The sequence below is a fragment of the Drosophila rhopaloa genome, unplaced genomic scaffold, assembly GCF_018152115.1.
Source record: "Drosophila rhopaloa isolate 14029-0021.01 unplaced genomic scaffold, ASM1815211v1 contig_2, whole genome shotgun sequence".
Lineage (NCBI taxonomy): Eukaryota > Metazoa > Arthropoda > Insecta > Diptera > Drosophilidae > Drosophila > Drosophila rhopaloa.
Genome location: NW_025335083.1, coordinates 6,238,497 through 6,262,493, shown reverse-complemented (window position 1 = coordinate 6,262,493; position 23,997 = coordinate 6,238,497). Strand labels below are relative to the sequence as shown.

The window sequence follows — 23,997 nt, the reverse complement described above, 5'->3', positions numbered from 1 at the left end:
AAGTTTTATGGGTTTTCTATTGAAACAATGCCACATCACATCCCCTCGATCCCTCGCTTTCCCCGTTCTCTCACCCAATTTCTCTGTGTGTGTTCGATATTAACGAGTGTTTTTGTGATCCGGCAGCGGTTCGATATATTTGTCTATTTCCAGCTCTCACAACATTTTAATTTTCTCTTTTATTATCTATCACCCGATTGCGGTTCATTATCCTCCCACCCCCTTCTCGGCTACCGCATTTCCATTTCCATTCTCATTTCCACTCCCATTTCCATTTCCCTATCAACTCCTTCGGGGGGCGGCAGCTTCTGGGGTTTACGACTTTTAATTGATGTTAGTTTTTCCATAATTTATTGTTGCATTTTACGGTTTCATTTTAACCCTTTAATGGCCAGGCTCCATTCTTCGCTGGAAATCAAAAATTATGATATTTTTGAAAATTTTTATTGCCTGCGCTCCGGGTTTCTGAACCATGGGACCACAGAACGTGCCTGTCATCGGCATCCACATCCACATCCACCTCAGTCTCATCCGCCTGATCATAGTCATCATCATCTGCTCGATTTATGGCATTTGTGGGGAAACACTGGCTCCTCAAAGGGCAGTGGTTTTACGACTCCGATCGGGAACGGGAACTGATATCCCATAGTTATTGCTCACAGTGGGAAATCATCTTGAGACTTGTGAAAACTTTATTAATTGTGTTAGCCAGAATTGGGATTCCAGATAACAAGATTAAACCAAATTACCCGGTATATGACTTTTGCTTTCTATTTATTAGTGTATTTTATATTTCAAAAGTTCTGTTAATCAGGTTTTAATTGGAGAAACACCTGCCATAAACAGACTTTTAGATTATGATTTATAATTATGGGTTTTAAATTTATTTTTTACAAAATATTTAAACTTATTTTTGAGCTGTATGACATTGAACAAAAATAATCAGTAGTACTTATTAGTGAAGATAGCAAAGCCGAATTTAATGAAAATAGAGTAAATATATTAATAAACTGTAATGGTATTGTAATGGATACATTTTTGCCATACATCTCTTTAATGAGTTGTATACAGGAAACCCCTCAGAAATACACATCATAATTCCCCTGTTTAAAATGTGATCTACTTAAATAAGAATTTGCCGAAAGTTCAATGGCAAACATTTCGCGGTGCTTTCAACAAACTCCAGTCGATGAATGGCGCCCACCGCAGGAAGAGGTTCTTCTGGTGGGACACCCTCTTAACCCCTTGGTGCCCACTTTAGTCCACGGGAGATTCCTCAAAACCCGTTGTCCAAGTGGCGCTTAGGCGGTTCCTTCGTCCAGACAATTTTCGGGCATTTCTCAGGAGCAATTTCTGGCGTTTTCCTTAGTTTTTGTGTCCGATGCTGCTGCTTTTTAATAAGTTATGCGAGAGGAGAACCCTACCTCCATTTGGTTAGGCATGCTTGATGTCTTTTATAATGTGCCTGTCTTAATATGATTTTTGTCCCCATCCAATGGACATTCGCGGGATTCCAGAAAGCATCTTTTAATGTTGCCAGTTGGAAGGGAAAGTGGGGCAAAGGGAACTCGATACAGGAGGAGGCTGCTTCGTCAGCGGCTGTCTGCCGTTTGTCAAACTGTCATATGCTTGTCGCACGCTGGTCCCAAAAAAACCGAGTTTGAGCTCCAATATATTAGCTGAAATTTTAATTACCAACTGCGACTTGTATCGAACAAACACTCAACAAAAATACGGCTAAGATATTCCAACAATAAATAATATAAAATTAATATACTGCAGCAAACTGTAAGCTTCTCAAACACTTTTTTATTTTTTATTTAAGCCTCCATTAAATTACATTAATTGTAATGAATTTTTGTAATAAATTAAATAAGTTAAACTGTAAAGTAATAAAGTTAAACTATGAATTGATATGAATTTTTAAATTGTAATATTTTTGCTTAGCTTACCAGGTTAATAAAAATGTGGCCTAAATAACAGCGTATTAGTTTCATAATCATAAAAGATTAATTTACAGAAATTTTATTTTAATAGCAATTTACTATATATAAAATGTAATTTGTATTTATTTTTCTTTATTTGTTTAGAAATGGCTTTTTTAAATTAATTATTTGACATATTGTATTCTTAAACATTGTTGAAGGTTATAAAAAATGTAATAAGGTACATATTTTCTCAGTGTAAATCTTAAACTGGTCCTGCTGACGCCACTCATCTGTCCGCAAAGTATTTTTTTTCGTTTTTGCGCTGGCATGGCAAATATTTTCCATGCGGAGCATTATAAAAGTTTAATTGATTGATTTATACGTGGGGAGTTGTCAGGGAGATGCCAATCGCTCTGCGGTAGTCCGTTCTCTCCGATCTCGAGGACCAGGACCTGGTAGTCGTAGGGAGGTGGTCAATGGAATACCTTGGCCCCTCGTGCGGTCGGCTGACAAATCAATTTCGAATTGCGATCCTCGGAGGGCGCAGTGAGGAGCGGCTAAGCCGAGCTAAGTGTCCTGTAAACTGTCTCAATAGCAACGCCCCGGCAATTGTCCCTGCTCCTTGTAAGCCGCCCAGCTGGAGATCGGAGATCGGAGATCGAAGATCGGGGATTGGACGGCTTGAAAGGAGCTGACACAATGGCCCAGAGATCTCCGCTCTTTCTTTCGGGACACCGCACATCGGGCCAAACAGGATCAATCACCGGAATCGCTCCCTGATCCACAGGATCATGCGCGAAAATTAGTGCAAACTTGGGCGCAGCAGGTAGCAGGTAACTGGTAACCGGTAAGGAGCTGACCGGAAAATCCGATCGAAGGGATTATAATTCCAGCCAGGCAGCCGCATATCCTTCTTGCTTCCCGCTTGTTTTGCGACAATTAAGGCAAATATTTTGCGTACTAATTAAGCACGGCTCAAGAGGCCGGATTTGCATATGGCGCGTCGGATTTGCAGCCATTACCCTTTTGTTGGCAAAGGATTTGCCCGGGGGCGTTGCGTTTTCCTCCGGCTTATCGGAGACCGATCCTCGCTCCTTCCGGGAACTCGCATCCGTCACGCACCGATCGCGATTTGCTTGGCCCTGGGAAATGATATGCAAATATTGACACCCATCATTTTTCAATATTTGAGCGTGAAATTGGGCCATCCTTTTGCGTGGGATCGGTTAAGCAAAGGAGTGTCGCGGCAGTGCGAGAAATTCTGCTCAAGGTTTTGCCGGTATAATGGAAATTGATGAATTGCCATTCTGGCTATTTCCCGAGGTCATCGCAATCCGTTTTTAAGGGGCGTTTCCGAAGTCGACTGTCTGCTGAGCGGAGCGAATCGAGATTTACAAATATTTTGCCTATTAACTGGATCCTTATTTTAGAAGGTAAAGGGATGCCGAAAAAGGAAAGAATTTCAAATCACTGTTTTTAATATTTCTCTTCTAGTTTTATCTTTTCTCATACTTATTGCTCTAAACTAAACTATAAGTTAGGCTTAAGACAACATTTTTGAGGCATACTTTTTTAATATTTTCCTTATATTTTTAAACATTTTTAAAAAGGTAATAAAAACATGTATTTGTAACCAAACATTTAAAAGTAAAAATAAATGAACTTAGGTTACCCATTATTATTATTGCACATTACAATGATATTTCACCGTTCACTTAAATAATATAAATATATATATATTGTACTTTTTAAATGTTATTATATGGGACGATCCATATCAATTCATTTGTTCATTTTTGAAAGCTCTTATTAACAGTTTGTCACAAAAACTTCTTATTTTCTGTATTTTATAAATCATATATAATGTGCTGGAAAATGTTGCGAAAATATTCTTTTATGTGTCATATTAGCAGCAACTCATCCGTTCAATTTTTAACCCTGAGTCATGCCTTCAGCCGATTCTCTCGATTCGTTTCAATTCACTTGCTAATCGCATTCACTTGTCAAGGAAAACGGCAGGAATGGGGTTCCGATGCCCGTCCGAGTCAAAATCTACCAGCGAATATGCACAACATTTCCGCAACCAAACTGACACCCAATCTGGCCGAAAAGATCGAAGCGCTTCCGTTTCTGGCGGACTCATGTCTCCTTCCGGAAGCCAGAAATCATCTTCGGGGCGGGGCGGGCGGCGCTGACAGCGGATAACAGGACATGGCACTCCGGAGCACCAGTGCCAGGACTCGGGACAGGATACTGGCCTCGCAGACAGACACCCAGACGTGGGGCATATGCTGGCAGGATAATCGACGCTAAATAGCGGCACGCGACCAACATTTTCCGGCCGTCGAGTATGAATATGATTTGATCGGAATCGGGACAAAACGCCGACTTCTCGTCGACGGGGGGAAAAGGAACAAGGAAAAAAGGAAAAACCCTCATTATGGAAAATAATTTCATAATTCGCGGGGTTGCTGGGCGTTTCGCTTGTCACCCTTCTGACTCCTTGACAATGTGCGAACAGAAGGGGGTTGCCGGCCGTCGGTGTTGCTATAATTTTATGAGCGATTTCGCTTATTAATATGTTAGCCAATGTTGGCCGAGGGTTAATGTGAATGGGCCCCCGGACTTTTGGCTGGCACGTGGCAGGAAGGCGTTATGTTTACATTTCCCCATCCGCCGACGATGTTATGAAATGATTTGCTTGCAGTGTAAATATTTGCTAAGTCGAGGGCAAGGGATTTGCCCACGCAGATTTGCACATTAACGGGAAATTATGAAGGGAATGTCGCCCAGAACGGAAGCAATATAAAATTCTCGGCTTATTTGATGACTATTTCAGTACCATGTTTTTGTAAGTATATATTTCGAAGCACTAAGATCTATTGTGTGACTGATACTGAATGAGAAAAAATGTAATTTGATTTGGTAATGATTTCACCACCATGTTCTGTTAGGTATACAGTTCTAACAACTAAAATCAATAAATAATAACATCGAATCAAAATTTTTATCCAATTTTTTATCTTTAAAAAATTACACCTATACATGTTTGTGTTTTCAACCGATTTATTGCTTATTTCGTATTTTGTCTCAAATTCTGGCTAACCGATTGAGTGTTCATTTTGCAGGATATTTATTCGTTCTCTAGATCTAGACAAAATGTTTTTTAAAACCAATAAATTTTATCTAAATAAATATACGAATAAAAATGTAAATTCCTTTATTGCTTACAATGGAAAACGGAATTTCAGAGCCAACAAGCTTTTAAACTCAACTATTCCAGATAAATCTAATTTAAATTGGAAAAATAACTTTTATTTTTACTCAGGGATTGTTCTACTAAATTATTTTATTTTAAAATAAAATTTATAAAATTCATAAAATACAGCTCGACAGCATTTATGAAAATATCTTTCCCCACAGAAGCACATCTCTTGGCCCTCCATTTCCATTTCGAATCCATTTCAAGTGGAGTCACTTTCTCCGCTTTCCCTTTCTCTTTCCCGGCTGCAGCCTGCAACAAATCGAGGCGGCATGTAAACATGGAAGCCTGGTGTAAAGTGTCGCTGGTGGCAATTGAGTCTTCTCTCGGAATTCCGCGCCTGGGTCAACAAACTGCTCGGTTCCAGCTTTCCTTTCCGATTCCCATCCCCAAGGCGTGGGGTGGACTCTAAAACATCCCCAAATCGATATCAAAGTTGAAACGCTGCCATGTGATGCCTGGCCCTCCCCTTGAATTTTCAGCCAATGTTTAAATATGAGAGCATCAGGTAAGTGGGCGATGTTTGCCAGAGATCCGTTAAAACTTCTCAAGGTTGGGTCTTTTGGTTTATATTTTGGAGTCAAATTTATTTGAATTATTTTAATTCAACCGAATATTAATGTTATAGGCAGATTAGATACTACGTTATTTATATTTTTCTATATCTTTATTAAGAGATTTAATAACATAAAGTACAATTTTCTAAAATTCTTAAAAAATTTTTTTTGGTTCAGTCATATTAATATCGAAAAACAAAAGTTTAATTTTGTACAGTCAAGAATTCAAGTTTCAATATGACTTTTTTAGTGTATATGTATTAAATTTATTTATAAGCTTTATTTAATTAAATAAACTTTGTATTGCAGTAGTAAATTTAAAATTACATTTATTTTGACTAATACTTTAGTGTTATAGTCGTGTAAGGTTCCATGGACACATTTCAATGTTAGGAGTAAAACATCTAGTTTAAGAGTAAAAATAACCAAAAATATCTTCGCCAGAATAAATCCGCGGTCTCCGAGTTAATTAGTCATTTCCTTTTATCCTACGGCATTAATAACCCCTCATAAGGCTAATTTGGAATGCTCGAATTTAACCCGCCAACGCATTAACCGGCACGTAAAGCCATCTATCGAATGGGCGAAAGGATTAGTCGCCTAATATTTTTGGGGAGCCAGATCGGGACATTAACACGGATCACGCAGTGCGGCCGCGGCAAAGCTTCGTCCAAAAATAGGATCCATCATTAGAGGCAAAATTTATTGGAGGCGAGAGACGAACGGCGGCGGCACGTTCCAAAACAATTTAGAAAATAATAAATGGCAAACATAAATTAAATTATTGTAATATAGTAGCAGCCAGCCATAAGCTTCCCGATTCCCGATTTCCGATTCCCGATGCGACTGCTTCAGCGTCTGGTGCGCAATTAAGATAAGTCTCGATGGGCCGGCGTTCCCCTCTGGATTTGGGCGGTTTTGAGTCCCGAAATATGGAATATTCGGTGGCTGCTGGGGAAGGGGAAGGCAAAAGGGGGAGGGGAATGTCAAAAACGCAATTATTTATCCAAACTGAAACATTTTAAAATCAATTAGAAAATGTGGCGACGCATGGCGCATGACGAACCAGCCGAGGTTTCTGGCTCCCTCCCCCAGCTTTTCATCTTTGTTTATCCAAGCGGCACAAATGAAGTGCCCTGCACCGCTGAAGTGCTGCAGCCCGGTTGTCTGCCACTTTCCTAGGGGAGATCCGCCGAATCCATATAATGATGTCAATGACAAATCACGGGCGCACGTCAAAAATCTGTCCTAAAATATTTCCAACTGTCAATTCGCAGCGAGTTCGCGTCTAAAATTAGTTCCCAAATATTGTTACAAATGTGTTGAGTCCAAACAACTGGTAACTAATGAGATAGGAGCAGAACGTAGCAACCGGAGTCCTCAAGTGGGTGCCCAGCAATTTATGCATTTGTGAAAGACGAAGGCTCCGAAGGCAGTCAATTGAACGGCGAACTGAATTACTTGAACACACAAATAGTTCACGGAAAAATGTGCAGAAGTTATGAGTGAAAGGCCAAATAAATATAGGGCAGTGAACATCATTTATGACAACAAACAGTTGTGATTATTCTATGTTATGTTTGTTAGTTTCAGCTCCTTGAAAAAGGATTTTTCAAGCATCCCAAGTCCGAATGCATAGATGCAGGCATCGGAATATATATGAAATGGAACGCCTAACATCTGATTCCAAGCGATCTTTAAATAAACATTAAGATAATAATTTATTTTAAATTGTATCTAATTATGATTTTATGAAAAAATTCGTGTCTAATAATAGATCGCTAGAAATCAAATGCTCCGAAAATAGTTTACTTATAATCTGACGTCTATTTATAAGTTTCAAAGAGTAATTTGGTTAATGTATAAACTATTTTTAATAGCAATAGATTTACTTATTTGAAATTAAATAATTGTATTATTAATATATCTTACATTCCATTTTTAATGCGCTGAAGAAGAAATCAAATTTAATGGACTCTTGTTGGACTTGTCATAAAATGTTCCACTAGTTAGTTACCAATAGACAGCTGTCTGCAAAAGCTAATCCAAGGTAAGCCAAAATACCTCTAAAAAGGATGGATATTCCTCAGGCGACAGGCGACTCAAATCGCGAGATTCCCGAAGCGCTGAGAGGGCGCATCAAATTCGCTGACAGATGACACGGAAATTCGCTTTTTGCAAGCCCAGACCTAGAACAAAACCCTTTGCCAACTCGAATATGGGGTAATATTAATCTCGGGCCCCTTGAACGCGACGATGCATCAAACAAGATTGACAATACCTCATTCAGATCAATAACTCGCTGCCTGTTAAATGTTCGAGAGTCAACCCCCAAATGAAATTTGGTGACACACGCATTAAAAAAGACGACGACATTTTTGCAACCCTTTCGCGGAGTGGCATAAAAAATTGCGCCACTTTAGGGCAGGCGGAACGAACAAGTGCTGGACACTCTGCACTCGGAGAAATGAATGTTTAAGACATAATGTAGTTTTCTAAAAAATATTTTTATAACATATTCTATAAATCTAAACCACTTCCTTAAATTAAGTGATTTAAGATTTTTACACCCAAAAACCATATTACCTTAAACATTGTCGAAATGTCTAAAAGATAAGCATAGGTTTTGTATTAAAAATTATCTAAAAATTACTTATACATTTATTGTTAATTTGGACAATAATTTGGTTTATATAGTTTTTTCGGTATAGGAATTTTTTTTTATTTTTTGCTTAATGCTTTTGAACTTTTCTGTAAATCACACGCACTTCAAATAAACATAGATGTACATGAAAAAAGACTTTTTTTTACAGAATGAAAAAGAATTGAACATTAAAAAAAAACTTAATTATAATTTAATTAATATATTTGTATTTATAGTTTTAAATAAAAGTGTATAAATTGGAGGCTTAAATAAAAAAATGTTTTATGATTTTAAGACTCTTGGTTTGTTTTATTTTTGAGTGTATGGGGCGGTGTTATGGCCTGGCAAAAGCGGAAATGAAATTAAGCGAAAATATGTTCCCGGCTAGCGAACCCCGCACGATTTTTTGCCGGCTCTCTCACTAGATTAAATTAATCAATTTAACCAGTGGATTGGAGGAGGGTGGTGGAGGGGGGTGGACGGGGGGGAGTCTTCGATCGAGTCATACCATTAGCATGATTTAGTGCGGCGACCCCGCGGCTTCATTAGCATAAAACAGTTCTTATGGCCATTCTAGGAAACCGAGGCCGCGACTTTTCCCAAACACTCGCTGCGTTTACAGCCGAACGGAGATTGAAGTTGGATCGGTGAGAGCGGTTACTGTATAATTTTTATGATATTGCCCGATTGTCTGTTCTGTTTTTATTTATTTTTACTGTCGTTCCCCCGACTCCGAATCATTTTATCCCCAATTAATTCATCATTATTCGAGGTTTCCTCGTCTCCGATTGGACTTCGTTACACGGAGTCAGTCAATCTTCTCAGTCATCAAAATTTGTTGCTTTTTATTCGATTTCAGGCGAAATCTGTTCGTCTCCGTTTTTCTTTGTGCTTCTCGCCCGTCGATTGTTTGTGTGTGTTTAATTTTAATTTATTTACATTGAAATTCAATATTTGGTAAATGTATTTTTAATTTTACTGCTGTTGATTATTATTGACCGATCTGATGAAAATTAATTCACGTTATTGCCTCAGCCTCGGCCTCAGCCGCAGTTCGAGGCCGTTAAAATCCATCACCCAAATGGAATAGATCCCCCAATCGAGATACGGCCAATGTCGGGTGTTGGGGACCATTGGAATATGACACATGGCAAACACCTCGTAAGCTTTTCCTTTTTATGGACTGCGAAGAACTTTCAGAGGAGTTCAACGACTCGAGCATTTGGATTTTTGGGTTTTGTGTTTTGGGGAAATCTCTTGAATAAACATTTCGATTTAAATGGTCAGGCCTTTCATTTCTGAGATGGCTGATTAACAATTACTGGAATCAATGAAGTTAGGACTTACATGAGGGTATAATAGAGAAATTTGAACCGCTTTTTCATTATTTTTATTTGACATAAATAAAAAAATACTTTTTCCCATTTCTAATCTAAGACATAAACAACACCTTAGCTTTAGAAATTATTTTAATTTAATTTTCTACTATTTTGAATTTCTCTATAACGAAATCTTTATAAGTTTATCTAATTGAATTGTAATGGTGTGTTTCGAATTATGAAAGTTTGTCTGTAGTAAGGTATTATATTACTTTGAACTTCAAAATTTAGTTCTAAACATTTAACGTCGTAAGAGACTACATTACATTTTGGTAAGATATCAATATATTTATGATTTTATAATTAATTACAAATCCTTTATCTCAACTCTCAAAAAAAATAAAATATTTTGAACATTTAAACCAATATAATTGTCAGTTCATGAAATAAATCATTCAAATGATCTATCCATGGAATTCGATGAAATCTTCTTGATAACCAACAATCCTGATATAAACTGCCTACTCCGAATAGTTTTTGTTCAAATCGAACCCGATCTCATCTGAATTGAACAGTAAATTTTGCCGAAATGGCAAACAACTTCCGATTAACCATTCGATTGTCCGCATCAATTGGGCAACCCGATAAGGTGCAGCTCCAGCGTTCTGGTTTCGTTCGCCGATACGGCAAACGTTCCAATCTGGGCCCCACAAAAAGGGAATAGACAATGCACCCGATACGGAGGACTCCGCTCCATCCCGAAAAACCCGAAAACCCCAACTCTGTAGTTGCAGTTACGAAAGGAGCGCAAATATGTGAAAATGCAAGGTGATGGGTGGGGGAGGGGGAGGGGCGAATGCATTTGCGGAAATGTGTGCACAACATGCAACATAAATGGAAATGCCGTTTGGAAAACATATTGTTTTTGGGCCCCACCAACGGTATACCTATCCACCCCCCCGTACCCACCGAAAATGCACTAATTTTCCTAACGCGCCCCATGAGGTTCCCAGTGGGTTGGAAAGGGTGGTGAGGGGGGTGGTAAAGGAAATGTAGGCGGTGGGTGGTATCTGAGCCTTTTGCAGCAGCGGCGCACATTTTAGAAATTGGACGGCATTTTTCGTTGAATTGTGTGCTGATTGTAATTCATTCCGTGTGTGTGTGTGTGAGTGTGTGTGTTTGGCCAGTGTACACAGGCCAGGACCTCCCCCCATATACACACGCACACACACACACAGACAGAGGAGGAAAATTTGAAAATTTTGATTGCATGTTTCGATACAAAATGGCGCTGGAAAAACGAACTCGAACTGATGATGAGGCATGCCAATCCTGACGAGGCGGAGGACGTGGGGTCCTTTCTCTCCGGCCAGGATTGCCCAGTGGTCGGTTTTCGGATGTGGATGCGGATGCGCATGGGGATGGGGGGGAACGGCAAGGATATAAAGAGGGTCGTCCTGGGCAATCCAAATTGCAGTGCGTCCGGGACGCTGGACTTTTGTGCGTTGGCTGCGCCGGGTGCAAATGTGCATTTTAGATCGTCGAAGCGTAAATTAGGATTTCAAAATGACATTTGGAATATTTACGACTTGCCGGCGCAGACCCTATACCATCTGCATGCCCCTCCCCCTCCCCCTCCCCCCACCACTCCGCATCCCTGAACCGCCCACACCACCGTTGTTGTTCATGGTAATTGCGTAGCCGGTTGCTCGATGATGTCCTGTCTGTTTGTGAACACACAGGTGAGCGGGCAGGACTGCGTTCGTTTCGGTTTGGAAATTGCCAAAAAGGCTCCCTTTGTTGAATTATGCAACTTAAAATTTGGCACAAGTCCGTCTCAAAATTGCCAAAATAGAAGCTTTTGATTGGAAAATTGTTTGATTGGTTGCAATTTCGTGTTTAAATATTTTCACAAGCCCCACAAAGGGCAGATAGATAAAAATGATAAGTTGTTTCCGATGCCTGGCGAAAAGTTACTGTGCCAAAACACGCAAAACCACTCACAATTCGTAGCTGGAGTTGGCTAAGTTCTTTTTAGGGGCTATCAATCTCGGCCATCTCGTTTCTTGAGTCAAACTTGTCGTGCGCCCAGGGCGCAAAAAATGAAATCGAAACCAAAGCCTCAGGATGCGGGATGTGATGGGATTCAGATTCAGGATCCCCGTCACCGTCACACAGCCATCAATGTCTACCGACTTCAAAGTAGACTCTCAAACAAACGCAAAAAAAGCAACATAATAAACGGCAAAAGTAAAATTATACAAGTACCAAAACACATACTACCCCAAAACATGACAAACAAGAAGTATAAACCCAAATACACTGGCACGCTTTTGTTAATATATGTATGGTGTACACTGGAAAAAAATCTTTGAAACTACTATGTCAACCAATTATAAAATATATATAGTTTCACTTGCAAGCCTGTAGGAGCGTTAATAAAATAAGATGGGGCGCCATCTAGCGTTTAGGTATATTTGTCTGCCGGTTAAACTTATTTATTAATTTTTCAGAAATAATTATTCGATTTGGGCCCTTTTTTGGATAGTTGATATGTTTCAAAATTTTTGTATGCCATTAAATTTCAACAACTTTTAAGTGTTGATTTCCTTTTGCCAGTGCACATATTGCAAATACACATATACTTTGTATATTTTCCATTTTCACCGAAATAAATAAACATCATCAATGTCAAATGGAAATCACTCGCATTGGCAGGCACCCCGGGAATCGAAATGGCATTGGATAGGAGGAGATTGAATGTTGAGGGGAGGTGGGCGGTGGGTGTCCAGCCCCTGGCATTTGCTTTTTATGAAACTATTTCAAAATGTGAAACCAATTCGCATAAAATTTTGTCAGCCCTCCTCTGACATGTGAAATGAAACCAAATAAGAAAGCTACGCTGTGTGCGAGAAATAAAATATATAAAAATAAATGTCAATATCACCGCTGTCCGTCCATCGGGTGTTTATTGACATTTTGGCAAACGCAAATCTCGCCGAGCCTGCAAATTCGCCTGGGAGGTCGTCATCGTCATCGTCATTTCGTTCTCGTTTTTGTTTTTGCTCATCCAGTGTTTGCTGTTGTCGTTGTTTTCCCTGCCGTCGGTGGAAAACATATTTGAAAACCATTGGCACATGTCCTTATGAATGATGTGCTAATGTGACAGACGGCAGTGTATTTTTTGTATATTTTTTTTATTGATGGGGATCGGTGAGTGGTTTTGTGGATTGCCCAGTAATAGGTTTTTGGTACGTGGCAGAAGCACAACTTCAAGGAGATGTAAAGTAACTTTTGTACAGAACATTTAGGCTTTAAAATTAGTATTTCTATATATTTTGTAAATAACATTCAATTAAAAAAACTTAACACTACATGCATGTATAAATCATCAAATGTAAATAACCATTTAGAAGATAAGTAAAACGGATATTAAACATTTATGTTTACAACTGTCAGGTAGAATTTAAAATTACATTTTAAATATATACTTCGTAAATAAAAGATTCTGAATAACATTAAAATAAATAATTTAAATATAAAGATTAAAACACAATACCCAATACATCAAGACAGAAGGTTTCTAATTTGATTTAACTTTAATGTTTAAGACTGTCAAAGAAGTTCAATATTTGGAATATTTTATTTGCTATTTATTCTTCATTTGAGGCCAGACAAGTCTCCACGCAATCCCTTTTCGACCAGAAGCGATTCTTATTGCCTCCAGATCCTGAGTAAACAAAAGGGATGCATTCATATATTTTTTGGTTGTAGGTGTACATTAAGAAAGCTTCTGCCCTCGTTTCTCCTATGCTGTGCGGCAAGCTACACTCGGCTAATAATCCAATTACTCGAATTTTCCAGTTGAACCGATAAATGATATTACTTACGCGGACTTTTGGCACTTATTGGTGAGGAAAACCCACTAAGAAATATGAGTAATATTAACAGCAACATTTGCGGCTAGGAACTGAACACTGAAGAAATTATTTTTAATATACGTATTGTTACTGAAACTAATTTAATTATAGCATTTAATTAAAGATTTCTTGGGGTGATTTGGTTTTAATCTTTTTATAAGTTCAATAAATTCTGTTAGCCTGTATTTTATATTTCATTTACAATTTGTATTTACTTTGGGGATAACTTAACATAAGTAATATAAAACAAGAGAGAACGCTATAGTCGGGTGCCCCGACTATCAGATACCCGTTACTCAGGTGAAGGGAGTGCGAGGGAGATGGAGATAGAAACTTTGATCACGCATAACTTTTTAACGAATGGTCCGATTTGAAAAATGTCTTCTACATTTCGATAGGTATTGATAAACACAATAAAACTGCATTTTTACTTTTCCGAAATATTAAAATTTTTAAAATCGTATATTAGCGATTGTGGGCGTTAAAGGGGGCGTGGCACCTTTTTGAAACAAACTTGCGCTGCGTAGGAACTCCTAAAATCTACATGCAAAATGCCAATCTTCTAGCTTTTATAGTTTCCGAAATCTCAGCGTTCATACGGACAGACAGACAGACAGACGGACAGACAGACGGACAGACGGACATGGCTATATCGACTCGGCTAGTGACCCTGATCAAGAATATATATACTTTATAGGGTCGGAAACGCTTCCTTCTAGCTGTTACATACTTTTGCACGAATACAATATACCCTTTTACTCTACGAGTAACGGGTATAAAAAGTATTGTTAACTCCTTCAAATGCTCAAAATAATTTTTCCAATACAAAACAAAATACTATAAAACTACTAATTCTTAATTCTTAAACTTAATTCTTTAATTCACAACCAAATAAAACTATTAAGCTAAAATGTACACACTTTTTTTAAATTCGGTCGTGCTTTAACGATTTTAACGATTGGTATAGTGTCATAAAAAAAAGGGTAGGTGTAGTTTTTAGAATCTGGGAGTCTAACTGCACCCGAAAAACTAACATTCATCGATTAAATTTTATTAGCTGGTGTTATAAGTCTGATAACTTCTGTTAATAGCTAAATAATAGAATGACCAGTCACCGTTTAAGACTTATTTATGATACCCCGAGCATCTCCTTCGATTCCACTCCCACTGATCTCAATTACAGTCTCGCTTTCCCCGCCGATTTTCCTTGACAGCCCCATTCCCAAATTAGAGGCAATTGTTGAGCGCAGCTCCATCCACGAATCGTCTGAAAATCAAAACCTCCCCAGGGCTGCATAAATTAAAGGCTTGCTTGACGAAAAAAAAAAGGAAAAATAAAATCTGCACCGGTTCGGGGGATTCCCCCTCCTCAACCACGTGCTGGCATTGCGCGACACAAAAGGCGAGTAACAAAAAATCGCTCTGGGACAATGACAGGCCCCAAAAGCGGCTGCCAGGACACTTTCCCCACCGCTCCCCCGTCCGTCCTGTAATGGCATATCCTTGGGAGAATGCTGCACCACAGAATTCCAAGAAAATGCGACAGTTTTCCCTTCGAAGGGGGAGGGGGGGCTGCTGGGAAACGCATTTGACGCGCGGCGTGCGACATTTATCAAAAAAGGTAAATGGGAGCGGGAAAAAACGGATAACTTAAAAAAACAGAAACCGAAACGGAGACAGGAATTGTGATTGATCGGCGGGCAAGTGTGTTCCTTATTCGATTCTGGGATGGAAATGGGGAGTGGCTTTTACGGTTGACCTTTGGCACGTGTGCCTTTTGAATAACCCTTTCGGAATGCGGTACACCATTATGGATTCTCTCCTCTTTTATTGACGCAAATCAATCATTATCATGGTCTTGGCACTCATAAGTAAAAACCCAGTACAAAGAAAATGAATTAGATATTTTATTATGATCGATTCGACGGTTAAAAAAAAATCACATCAATACTTTTTTCTGAATTTCGGTGTGCACTGAGTTATGTTCACATAAAGAATTCTATATAAAATGTTTTTTATGTTTGGTAACTGGATAATTGCTTAAAGCATTTTTTTTATTAAATACAATTATATATTTATCAATCGATTGAAAAGTTAAGGATTAAGAGAGATTAATAGTTTTCTTTTCATTGGCCGACTTAAGACAATGCAAATTAAAAATTTCCTTGATGCCATTTAAATGTTTTTAAATCAATAGACTAATTTATACCCATTAATAAAATATATGGTAAAATTATTAAGATTATAATAGCCCCAAGTATATTTTGCAATTGCTTTTGGTTCAAAGGTAGTTGAGCAGTATTAGGAATTTCGATCTATAAACGGTTTTTTATAAAAAAAAGAAAAAAAATATATTTTTTTCTTAGATAAAATCAGTTTTACTTTAAATGCTTTTTTTTATTAAACCCAACTGTAAAACCAAATTAGAATATTTAAATGAATTTGTTGCATTTTTAATATTTTCTTTAACCAGTAAGCTAGTTTAAAAACGTTTTTAAAATGTTTTCAACATATTATAAGTTTTGTGACCACCGGATATAATTTTCGATTGCTTTTCGACTGGAATTTATTTCAGTAGCAATAGTAATTTCGAATTGTAAATGATGATATGCGTTTTCCTCTACGGCATCTTAAACTACAGATAGCCGAGAGTTTAGCACCCGTATAAAAATCTTGAGCAAGTTACAGATTTATGCTCGACTAGCCAGAAATTTATTAATTGCCGGGAACCATAAATACAAGTTCGGGCCCGACTTTCAGTTGAGCCACTTTATGACGAATGTCGAACCAAAGAGTCGACTTGCGCCACATGCGGAGATTTATTGGCCGTGTCTCTGCCGCAGCCACTGCTGTTGCGATCAAAATGAAAATCGAACGGCATCATTATCTTTCGCCCGATGCTCATAACTCAGCACAGAGTATAGGGATCGGAATCGGGATCCACTTGCGATCCATCAAATGCACCAGCCTTCAGCCTTGGCGACAAGTCAAGTCCAAGTTCGAGTTTCAGCCCCCACTGGGCCGTGTCATAAAACTTCATTCATTCATTTATAATTTAATATCGATCGGTGTCGACTCACTCTGATGGATGGTCGCTGGTGCTGGGTATTGCCGCACTGGAGCTGCACTGGCCATCGTAAAATTTTATGCCAGCCCCATTGCCACGTTTATGGCCGGCAAAAGTTTCTGGCCAGCTTTTCCTCATCGTCGCATCGACTCATCGGCCATCGGCCATCGCAGCGACTGCGACTCATATTTTTGTGGCCTTTATGGCGATTGGCAAATCGAAGGCCATAATTCACAATTTAATTAAGAGCCGCAAATAAAGCGAGCTGCATTCTTGGCCCCAGTTTATCGTCCTGGCTCCGCACATCAAAACTCCAAGTCGGATCAAATGTCTCAGCTCGCCTCGGTTGCGAAATGTCCCAGTCTCAATTTCAGGCTCTTTCCCCCTTTTATCGAGACTTAGCTGCACATTGTCCACGCCTACCTACTCCAATGAAAAGTGGTGCTTATAGCCAGAAAGAGAAAAGTATTTAAAAGTCCTAACTATTTCCTGCTTAAATATCAACTTAAATTAAATATGTATTTGCCAGGCTGATTGATTAGTTTGTAAACAAATCGATCGACTTTCTGCTTTCTAACTGGTTCCGGGTGAAAATGGTTCGAATGAAAATGTTAAGATCGCTTAGTTAGTTACCAATAAAAAACATTATAGCGTCAAGCCGTATAATTGTTTCTCATAAATAAACCGACTAAAAACGTTTGCTTCCTTTAATCCTCTAATTGATTTTAAAACCTATATAATATATATAAAAGTTTAAGAGAGACTTGGTACATTGCATTCCGTTTTTGACAAATTTATATTATTTTTTAAGAACTTTCATTATGGTATTAAAGAATTGTATTTCAAAAAACTTATTTCTTCTTGGACAAAAAAATGTAAAGACCTATAAACAGATTTAAAAGTTTTTTGGGAAAAGGGCACATACATTGCATCTCATTTATTATAATTATAATATTATAATAGCTATTAATTTAAAATAACTTTCGTAGTTGTGTATGAAACTCTTGTATAAAATAATCGTGTAATATTTTTCTCAAGCCACCCGCATTTCGGTTGAGATCCCCGTACATGTCAGAAACTTTTCACCGCACAACAACATACTCAGAAAGGCGCTGAGAAAGAATGGGCTGAGCGACTTGAAAGGAAGATGCGTAAAAGTAATTTTAATCGAAAATTGATTTATAATTGAAAAATCTCATTTGCAGAAATTGATTTACCGCAGCATCCGCAGCACCAAGAAGGAATCCTTCCTCGCCGTCCTCGTCGTCGTCCCCTGCTCCTTCCACTTTTCGTCCTTTTCCATGCCACGTTGCTTTCCGGGAAAATGCGTGCAATATTTTTCTGTTCAAAGGCAGTTTTCCGGCGGAAAGGAAGCTGAGGTAACCGAGCGTCAAGTGGTTGAGCCAACAAAACTTTTGCCAGCAGAAAAATGTCTGCTAAGGACGAACAGCTGCAAAGAAGCTGCAGGAACTTGCTAAGAAATGAGCACACTCGCAAAAAATTGTTTTTTAGTTCTTTTTAATTTTATCTTGAAAATAAGCCTTTTTAATATTTTTAAATACAAATAACTTAGATGTATTTGGACATACAATATTATATATATAAAATAATTTAAAAATTAAAAATACCACAATGTGTAAGTGCGTTTTTCTGATATAGGTATTTTAAAACATTTTATTATTAATTTAAATACAATATCTATTTATGTAAAACCGTTCTGAAATCAAAAAGGATACTAGGCTATTTTAAATAATATTCTACCATAGGAAATATAAATTATAATATTATATTAAATATTCCGTAAGGCTATTCAATAGAGTTGCTTAAAGTTGTAAGATGTAGCACACAAAAATAACTAATTCTAAAAATTCAGTATCACCTTTTTCTGTGAGTGCAGGAAAACGGGGGAGGCGGTTGAGGGAGTGGCTGGCATCCTTTGGCCTGGCCCGTTATCTCCTGCCGCTTTGTCATCATCAAAGAAGCTGCCGCCGCGTTGCCAACTTCGCCCATTGACTTTGCTTACGTTTAGATTTTTCTAGCTATTTTCCAGCTGCTGCGGTGAGCGGCACGCTTGCGGCAACATTGTAATTTTGAAAATGAGTAAAGTTTGAAAAACCTTGTGGTTAGCCCCGATTGCGCCCGGCCACGCCCCCAAGTGGTTCCTTTTCCTTTTCCTTTTCCTTTGGCTGCGCCGGGCCAAATCAAATTCTTATTGAAATCTCCTCGGACCGTCAGCTTCCGTTTCCGCTTTGACACTTGTTTTGAACCCCCGCCGCCGCTAATTCAATTATGCAGCGAGTGCAGGAAAGTTTTTAAATTATTTAGCAAGTTCCATTCAGTCTGCGTCCACTGCACCCGTAAATTATGTCCAACTCGGAGTTCGAGTCCGAGTCCGAGACCCGGCGTCTCAAGTGTCATCTTTCTTTGTCTGGGGTCCTGCGACAGGACCTGGCCTTTGCCAATTATTGCAATGCGCTCTGCGCACGCACCTCCGGCAATTAAAATTAATTTCCTCGCAGACGCCATTGTCTGCTGGTCCTCGGAGTCGGTGGAAAAGCCAGGAAGGATAACTCGAGCACGAAACACTGTTTCTCGCCTGACGGATTTATCTTGATTCCAATGGGCCCAATCCCAGTGACGCCGGTGGGTGGATACGGTCTAGTGATCTTCCATAAAATTGACTTTAATTTTTTGTCGCCGGTAGGTGTGTTTCAATTTAACACAAGTCTTGCAAGAGGAAAATACTTCAAAAAATACTCCAAACTTAAATAAACATATTTTGTTTTGCACATATGCAAGTTGGTAAGCACTTTAAAAAGCTTTAAATATCTTAAAATTGTTTGAAAATAAATAAATATTCAATTAATGTATTTCCAAAACCAGAATCTGTTATTAAGACTTCATTTTCATTTTTTGGTTCTGATCTAAGAAATCTGTTTTTAAAATTATACTACTAAAAATAATTAATTTCAGAAAACATCGGCATTGCAATAATATGATTTTTTTGGAGTATGCTTATTTAGATTTATTTAAAAAATTGTCAAACAATTGAAAAATTAAATTTGATCCTTTGGGTGTTGTTATAAAATAATCAAATAGGAATAAAAAAATCTGAAATGTTTCGAAAATAAGTCCCTCAAAATAAACTCTTTAGTAGAATGTTTGACATAATCAAGACTGTCCCATTAATCTCGCCAGGTAATTCATCAGCGTATAATGTATAATTTTATCAAACAAAAATGCTGTGTGTACGAACAAAACTAAAAACCAAAATTAAAAGGCCGTAATAAAAGGCAATTTAATTTATTTGTGTTCGGGAAACAAAGAAATATTATGACCAGAAATGGCATGCATCAAATGCGAGAATAATCAAATAAATTCCGAAAAGGCAAGTCGAAAAATTGAAACATTAAAAATAAGCTAATCGCTTTTGTGTATCCATCACGCAAATTTTTATAACGCTCGTAAAATCGAAAATGAAAAAAAAAGGAAAACCACAAATGCAAATGGGCCGTAGAAGGCGATTTGAATGACAAAACGAACACCAATCGCCGCGTAACTCAAGTCGACTAGAGTGGACCCGTCTTCAGTCAGTCTGCGACTTTTGGCCAGACCTGTCTGAGCCGCGTCTTAATGCTATGCGCGGCGGGAGAGATATGGCTTGTTTTATTTGCTCGATTAGCCGCTGCCAATATGCGGTCTAAACGAGCATTAGGCCATAAAGATGCCAACTTCCGTTGGCCGCAATCGCGTTTTGAGTTGTGGGCGTCGCTAACGAGGTGGTAGATGTTCCCAAAAAGTATCTATCTGAATGCGACGGATAACCGATCACGACTTCTGCGGCGATCATTACAGCGATGCAGCACGTTCTCCGGCTGCACGCGTAATTTAACCAAATTTGTCGCATTGCGGCAACGCTGCGTATGCGCAATCCGCTTGTTTGGATTTCGCGCGATATAAATCATGTTGCCATAAATACAGAAACCGCCGTACACATGTCCATGTCTCGCCAATCTGTATTTAGTGCGTCATGTGTTAAATTTCCCTAATAATAGTCAAATGTGCTCAATAAAATGATCACGTACGAGGCAATCGATGCCGATGCCGATGCTGTTTTGGACGCTGAGGTGACACAAATTTTGAACTCGTTTTTGATTTATTGCCAAGCTGCGATCGCCGCTGTCCGCTCGCCGTTGCCTAATTCAATAAAGTCAAATCAGTGCAAACGCCAGCGACTTTGCATCGGTGCGGCTCAGTCCGCGACATCGAATGTATCATCTATGATGTATCCCAGTGGACAGCTCACAAGATGCCATTGTGATCGCAACTATGTCAATATTGTCACGCCATCCGCACCCCACTGAACTCAGCCAGTTGCAGTGGCATTTCCATTTCTGACCGACAGCCGTCAATCAATTTGTTAGCTCTGCCGGTTGTTTTGCTTTTTTCCCCCGATTGTGACCTGTCATTAAACAAATGACGGCTCATTTCCAAATTTGTTCCAAGTAATTTTGCTTAATTTGTAATATTTTTTGCGTGCTATCGGTATTTTAAATGGTCGTCCGACGCAGGTACATATATTGTTGTCAGATAAACTATTTGACTAAGTATAGTCACTGATTACTAAGAATGATACTATAAGGATGTTAATAAAAAGTCGAACAGATTTTCATAAAATAATTAAGTCACATATAAAAAGTCCGTGTTTCAGAAAGATTTGCGAAATTATTTTCAACTGAACTTGAGTTATTATGATCTTGATAAAAAGTTAAAGTAATTCCAATGTATTTTCACAGGTCCACAACTTTTTGAACATTAAATCGACTTTTAAATATTGTTAAGTTGTTTATTTTCCCATGTAAAGTCTTTCAAAATGTGAACTTCCAATAGATCTTTAATAAAGGAAGAGACAATGAGATAGTGCCCTAATTAAAGGAGGGTGTACTTTTGTCACTTTCAGTTGATTTTGTTCCGCGCTTGTGTCTGATTAGTGCAAAAACACTGGTAGAAAATTATAGTAATGTTAATTTTAAAATACAAAAAAGTGGCCCAAAAATACATTTTTTGGGAGACTTTAAAAAAAAAGTTCGTTGTTTACCCCATGGTAAAAATAAAACTCAGCCGATTATTTATCAAATTTAAGGTAAGGCTTCTCCAGTGTCAAAAATAATAAGTTTTTATAATTTCACATTCACATTATTGTTTTAAAGAAAATGTTGCTTAACAAGAAAGGAAAGCTAACTTCGGGCGGAGCCGAAGTTGATATACCCTTGCAGAATACTCTGTAAATTATATTCTCCAAAAGTATTCATATGATGCATTCTTAATACTCATAAAAAATCCCAACTTCCTAACTTTAAAAACACCAAAGTTATAGCATTTCCAATCGTTCAGTTATATGGCAGCTATAAGATATAGTCGGCCGATCCTTATGAAATTTGGTAGGTCGGATTGATTGGCCAAATATAAAATCCATAGAAAATTACAACTTCTTAACTTTACAAACACCAAAGTTATGGCATTTCCGATCAATCAGTTATATGGCAGCTATAGGATATAGTCGGTTCCGACATATATACTGCGTGCAAAGGAAAGAAGGCTGTGTGCAAAGTTTCAACTCGATAGCTTTAAAACTGAGAGACTAGTTTGCGTAGAAACAGACAGACGGACAGACAGACAGACGGACATGGCTATATCAACTCAGGAGGTGATCCTGATCAAGAATATATATACTTTATAGGGTCGGAGATGTCTCCTTCACTGCGTTGCACACTTTTAACCAAAATTATAATACCCTCTGCAAGGGTATAAAAAGTGTTTTCTCCAGTGCAGTTTTCCAGAAGGACGGTGAAAGGTGTTGGTGACCCAATCAGTCGAACTGCTTTGTTGACCAGTGCATCAGTACAAAGCGATTTGATGTCGCCGGCCACCCAGAAAGTCCAACTCCGCCGACACTCAACTGGTCAACTGGTCAACTGGACAACTGGTCAACTGGACTGGCTGTAAAGGCGGCAGTTGCCTTTGGCAGCGACTATCCGCATCCGCCCTCCCCAGGGAGGGGTTGCGATACTGCGGTACTGCGATACTACGATACCCAAATCGCCAGTCCCGCCGAGCGGCAATCCGTCCAAGAGCCGGACCGTCATTTGATTTGGCCAATTTATGGCACGTTCCGCCGCCCGCCGCCGCTCAGAAGAATTTGGAGCGAGTTGGCGCAGCGCATGACCATAAAGCGGCGGCGGTCGGCGACAAGCGGCAAGAATGCCGCTGATGGCCAAAACGGCGGGCAGACTCGCTCAGAAATTATTGCAAATCACTGACGCTGCACCGTGGAAAGCCAAAGCTCCGAAAAATCTAAAATACTTTGGATAAATTACAGAAGATGTTTATAAGTATGGCTTAAAATATCCAATTCAATTTAATAATTTATATTTCAAAATAATAATAGCGATAATTAAAAATTAATAATTAATACATACTAAGAAAAAAATAATACAAAGCTTATCTGTAGAAAAAAAAATTAATTTTAAGCGTTTTACAAAAGATGAATAAACTTTTTGTTTTTAACTTTTGTGTATAGGCTCATGTCGCGGTTAATGTTCTAAATTTTAATGCAAATATTTATTATTTATACATATTAAAAAATAAAATATTACTTTTAAAAATGTTTCGAACCTATTTTTGTACCCAATAGTTCACGGTTCTCTTACTGTGTATTTAAAAACTTAAATCACCAAAAAAATATAATATAATGATGCAGTTTGTTAAAAAAAAAAACAAAGTATTTTAAATCTCCGATTAATTCTCAATAGGGTAGCTATATAATATAGAAGTCCTATTTTTATAAAATAAAACTAAAAATCCTTTAATATTAATTCGGTCAAACAAACATGGTTAGATCGACTTGCCTGGTGATGCTGATGAATATTTCTATAAATATTTAGCTGAAACTGTAATACTCTCTGCAAGGGTATAAACAGAAAGAAAAGTAGTATTTATTCCACTGTGCGATGCAGTTGCGGTTGCAGCTGCTGCCGCCTGTGCCCGGCGCATGTCAACATGGGTTTCATAAATGGCAGCGGACAGCGTTTTGTCAACGCGTTATGTTCTGGCTGGTTGTTGCTGTTTTTGCTGATTTTGCTGCTTATGCCTTTATGTGTCGCCTCGGTATTCAGTTCAATTTTTTGCCCATTTTTTTCGGTTTTTCCTTTTTTTTGCGCTCTTTCTGCTTATTTATTTAATCTCTGTTTTTGTTTTATTGCACCGCATTTGGCAACTGGTTATGAAGTCTCATTTTCGT

General features: G+C 38.3%; 1 long non-coding RNA gene across 1 annotated transcript; it reads right to left on the bottom strand.

Annotated features, from left to right (window-relative positions):
- Positions 1-13,290: 13,290 nt before the first annotated feature.
- Positions 13,291-13,672, bottom strand: LOC108044778. Its single transcript, XR_001769314.2, has 2 exons — positions 13,601-13,672; positions 13,291-13,545 (listed from the first exon to the last, which is right to left on the bottom strand). It is a non-coding gene; the product is annotated as an uncharacterized LOC108044778 (long non-coding RNA).
- Positions 13,673-23,997: the final 10,325 nt, after the last annotated feature.